We start from the raw sequence: 6,000 nt of genomic DNA on the forward strand, positions 1-6,000 counted from the left end.
CCATCCCCATGGTTCTTTAGTGAAAATTATAACCCAAGAATATATAATACAATACAATACAATACAATAGTAGAGTTGGAAGGGACCTTGGAGGTCTTCTAGTCCAACCCCCTGCCTAGGCAGGAAACCCTATACCGTTTCAGACAAATAGCTATCCAACATCTTAAAGACTTCCAGTGTTGGGGCATTCACAACTTCTGGAGGCAAGCTGTTCCACTGATTAATTGTTCTCACTGTCAGGAAATTTCTCCTCAGTTCTAAGTTGCTTCTCTCCTTGATTAGTTTCCACCCATTGCTTCTTGTTCTACCCTCAGGTGCTTTGGAGAATAGTTTGACTCCCTCTTCTTTGTGGCAACCTCTGAGATATTGGAATAATGCTATCATGTCTCCCCTAGTCCTTCTTTCTCTTAAGCTAAACATACCCAGTTCCTGCAACCGTTCTTCATATGTTTTAGTCTCCAGTCCCCTAATCATCTTTGTTGCTCTTCTCTGCACTCTTTCTAGAGTCTCCACATCTTTTTTACATCGTGGCGACCAGAACTGAATGCAGTATTCCAAGTGTGGCCTTACCAAGGCATTATAAAGTGGTATTAACACTTCACGTGATCTTGATTCTATCCCTCTGTTGATGCAGCCTAGAACTGTGTTATAGATCTGTTAAAATGTTCCCATTCTCACTTTCCATATTGGGAATCCCTAGGTACCATGCAATAATCTCATCAAATAATTCAAGCAAATGTTGGTGACATTGAGCTGAAGCCAAAGTTCAAGAAATCGTACCAAGAGTTTTGGTTACAGAAAGAAATTTCTGATCGCTATCCTGCACTATGGACAGTGGTTAAGAAGCTCCTTGTTGCATTTCCAACATCATATTTGGTGGAATGTGGCTTCAGTGTGGTCATCCAACTTCTCTCCAAGCAAAGAAAATGACTCCAGATTACTGAATGTGGTGATTTAAGACTCCTGCTAAGTGACTTAAAACCAGACATTGGGAAACTGGTATCACTTTATCAAGCCCATCCATCACAATAAGAATTTACTGAACAGTGAAGTAGTTACTAAATTTTACTGAGTTTACTAAGTTACTAGTTACTAAGGTTCTTGATAAATGACTATCAGACTTTGAAAACCTGTTCTCACTGGATCATGTTCAACAATTTTGTTGAATTAACATTAACTAAAAAGGTTTTTAAATTGGATTTTGAATAAATGTGCAATTAATTGTTACAGTTTTGAATTTTACTGTTACGATCTTCCTTCCGTCGTGCAAACCACCCAGTCACATGACTCCCCCAGCCACGCCCGCCAAGCCACGCCCACAGAACTGGTCCTAAAAAAATTTGAATTCCACCACTGGGTGGGAGGCACTGAGGATCAGTTTGTAGCACCAAGGGGGGCAGTGGACTGAAAAAGTTCAGGAACTACTGCATTAGATCCTAGTTTATGTAATAAGAAAAAAAATCCAGGTTTGCACCATGGAATAGGTTTTTCCTCAAGGATACCAAGTCTAGAGAAAACTTCAGGAATTTGTAGGCTTCCAATTTGATTTATGGTGCAAAGATGATTTGCAACAGCAAGTCCATTTCTTTCCTGTTGGCCTTTATGGTTTTTGGAAGGGGCACCGCAGGGGGGATCTCCTGTGATGCTGCATCCTTCTGTCCTGAGGTTATGTAAAAAAGCTACAAGGTGTTTTGGTTTTCCTTAGATATGTGAATCAAACTGCACTTTGAAATTCACAAATTATGCCTTATCAAAATGCAAACATTTAGCCAATTGTAATTTATTCAAGAATTATGTCTTAATATGTGTATATGTAATCTTATTCAAAGATGAGTTTTGCTGGTATCTCAGTTATTTTTCAGATGCTGCTATTTTTTAGATTCCATTCTAAAAGAAATCATTTAAAAATCATTTGATTAAAATATGTAATTACCTATTTGATTGGGGTTGGGATTAAAGGAAGACTTTTGTCTTCCCACAAACTCCCCCCACCTCCCCCCACCCCGTGTGATTTTTTGCATAATGATACATTACTGATGCAAAGAGTTGGAAGACAACAATTGTGACAGCAAAGAGGTGGCTGGTGACAACTGTGGAACAGATCATGTCCAAGTTCTCAATTAAGCTGAAGCAGAAGACATACTAAGCAGTTTCCACAATATCATCTTGAACATCCACCATTTTCAAGAAGAATATCAGAAATCATTTTCAAATCTGGAACTTCACCAGAGGAACTACAGAATAAACTTACAGAAATCATTAGAGATTCACGTAAAAAGAAACAAGAAATCAAACTGGATGTCAGAACAAACCATGGAAATTTCCAAGAAGACAAACCAAATCCCAGAAAGACAAAGATCTGAAAAAGGATCTTAACTATTTCAGAGAGCTTTTACAAAAGAGAAGCAGTAGTACAGCAACATCTGCAAAGACATCAAAGAAACAAGTCTTCTAAAAGATCTCTAAAATTAGAAGGGCATTCCACTTCAAACTGGTATACCAGAGGACATCAATGGGCAGATAGTAACTGATTTCAAAAAAAATCAAAGATGAAAATAGTATATTGAACATCTGTGCAATAGAGATATTAATATCCAATATATCTTAGAAGATATTCCTGCTTACAAAACTTCTAGGGCAAGAAGATGAAATTAAATTAGCACTTCAGTTACTAACAAGTCAGAAAGCTATGGGAATTCATATTTACAGAAATATGGCAAGCAACAGAAGGAGAATCATTAACGGTCTCATCAAGCTATGCCAGCAAATCTGGAGAACAGCGCAGTGGCCAACAGATTGGAAGAAGTTACTCTACATAACAACATGAAATAAAAGAAATACCGCACCACTATAAATGCCAAAACCATAGAATACCAAAAAGAAGTTAGTATATGCTTCATTGATAGCACAATAATGTCAAGCTGTAGAAAGTGCTTGAAAAAATAAGAATTCCAGAATGTGGCAAAAGACTAGCTCCTAAAGGAGTGAAACAAGGTTTATATTTCGCATTACTTATTCAACATCTAGGGAGAATATATCGAGGGAAACTGAATTGGGAAAACATGTTTTTTTTTAAATTGGAGGAGGAATCATCAATAACTGCACCATGCTGATGAATATGGAAATTATCTGCAAACTCTAGTAATGAAAGTCAATGAATACAGTGAAAACTATGGGAGAAAGATTAAACATAAAGACAAATTAATGACAACAGGTATAGTAACCAGCTTTAGAATTGACAGTGAAGATATTGAAAGAGTGGGTTAACTTTTGTCCTTTAGGATCAATTATCAATATAAACTAGCTAGCAGTTAAGAAATATGTCACAGACTAGCCCCTGGTAGAGTACAATGAGACCGCTTGCAAAAGATGCTCAGATATTCGGGTGTTATGATGTATCTATACCTTTATAGATCACTCTATGAAACTGAAAGCTGGTCTTTTGAAAAAAGAAAGTATAGAGTATTGATGCTTTCAAACTTTGGTGTTGGAGAGGTTTCCTGAAAATATCAATAGCCCAAAAAAAATAAAGGAGCATCAGATAAATCAACCTAGAGTTCTCACTCAAGGCACATTTCACAGGCTGAAATTATACAGGTAGTCTTCAACTTGCAACACTTTATTTAACGACTGTCAAAATTACAACAGCTCTGAAAAAAGTGACATATCATTTTTCACACTTACAACCATTGCAGCATCCCCATGGTCACATGATCAATATTCAGATGCTTGGCAACTGGTTCATATTTATGATGGTTGCAGTGTCCCGAGATCATGGGATCCCCTTTTGCTGCCTTCAGAAAAGCCAGGTTCACTTAACAACTGTGTTACTAATTTCACAACTGTGGCAATTCATTTCACAACTGTGGCAAGAAAAATTGTAAAATGGAGCAAACCTACTTAACTGCTTCACTTAGCAACAGAAAGTTTGGCTAAATTGTGGTTGTAAGTCAGTGACTACCTGTACTTTGGATACATAATGTGAAGACAAACTCTGGAAAAATCTGTAATGAAATAATCTGCTAAACAAATAATTCCCTCACCACTGTCAAACTATTCACTAAGACTGCATTACTATTACTATTAGTCTTCTCATCATTCCTATCACCCATCTCCTCCCACTTATGACTGCATGATTGTAACTTTGTTTCTTGTATCCTTATGATTTATATTGATATTGTTTCCTGATTGCTTATTTGTACCCTATGACTATCATTAAGTGTTGTACCTTATGATTCTTGATGAATGTATCTTGTCTTTTTATGTGCACTGAGAGCATATGCACCAAAGACAAATTCCTTGTGTGTCCAATCACACTTGGCCAATAAAGAATTCTATTCTATTCTATTCTAATGCTGAAAAAAAAAGACAAGAAGAGGACCAGCAGCAGAAAGGTGAATGAACTCAATGGTGATAGCACACCACTGGAGGTTCTGAAGAAACAGTTTACAGACAAGTGGTCATAAAGAAAATTCATGTCACCATTAACTGTGACGATATATGGGAATAATCTTGAAGAGATAGGAAAAGGACCCGCAGCCTCCTATCTCCCAAGGTCACTTCCATATACTATTACGTTTAGAATAAACACCAACATAATGTTATATCACTCAACCACGTTTTGCCTGAGTAGAGGATATACATGTTGAGGATAATAAAGTGTCTAAGTCTGTGCAGAGTAAACTTTTCTATCTGCACTGGTTAACATAGTGAATGCAGGTTGAAATAAATTTATTTATGTATAATATTAGGTGAAGTTTCAGTTTATTAGTTTGGCTCTAGGGTAGCCTGTAGCTTAACATATTGTGTGAAGTAGGCTAAGTATAGCATAAATATTTATTAAAAGTCACCCATTTCTCATTTTGCACCTGTTTCTATCCTAGTTCTTGTTAAGAATTATACAATATTACTTGAACCAATGCATCCCTAACCCTAAACAACAGAACTCCAATCCTGAGTGGCATTGTTTATCTCGGTTTCCTTATGCATCTGTTTTTATGGTACTCATAGTGAGTAATGTATATTATTGTTTACTCAGACTGATGCTAGTTCAAAGGCTTTGGGTAATTGTCAGGGTCTGCTGTGCTTAGACAAAACACAAACCTAAACTACATTTGATGTGAATTGTGCCAATAGAATTCCACTCATTTTATGATTCAGTGTCTCATACAAACCCACAAAGATGCGTTGGAAAAGCCATAAGTAGATACAAGAAGGCAGTACTGTATAATAGAACCAAGCACACATCAGAATCTTGTGCACTTGGTGGGAAAAGAATTGCAGACTCTTCTTAATTGAGGAATGAAGTCTAAGCGATAAAGCAGACTTCTTTCTGAAAACTCAGTGGGGAAGGCTTTGATGTGTGGTCGGTTTTCTTGCCACGGGACATTGATATGGACTGTAATACGAGTAATCCTCAATTTACAACCACAACTGAGCTCAACATTTACGTTGCCAAGTGAGAATTTTGTTATATGAGATTTTTTGCCCCCTTTTATGACTTTTCTTGCCACAATTGTTAAGTGAATCACTGCAGTTGATAAATTAGTAACCTGGTTGTTAAGTGAACCTGGCCTCCCCATTGACTTCGCTTGCCAGAAGGTAGAAAAAGGGGATTGCATGACCTTGGGACACAGCAAAGGTCATAAACATGAACCAGTTGCCAAGCATCTAAATTTTGATCCCATGATCATGGGGGGCGAGGGGGGGGGAGACCCGCTGCAAAGTCGTAAGGGTGAAAAACGGTCCTCAGCGCCGTTGTAACTTTGAAGGGTCATCAAACGAACGGTCGTGAAGTCGAGGACGGCCCGTACCGTACCATCCTCCCGCGCGCAGGATAATACAGGGCCTTCTTTTGCCCCATCTTGCCGCGCCGCTTTCTGACAGACAGGAGGCGGCCGAACCGGAGAAAACGGTCGGTGGCAGCGGACGCCATTGGGTTGCTATGAAGTGAATCCCGCCTTCCACAGTCTCCGCCCTCAAAGCGGGTGACTCGGCCGG

The sequence above is a fragment of the Natrix helvetica genome (genome assembly GCF_964273705.1).
Source record: "Natrix helvetica genome assembly, chromosome: 4".
Classification (NCBI taxonomy): Eukaryota; Metazoa; Chordata; class Lepidosauria; order Squamata; family Natricidae; genus Natrix; species Natrix helvetica.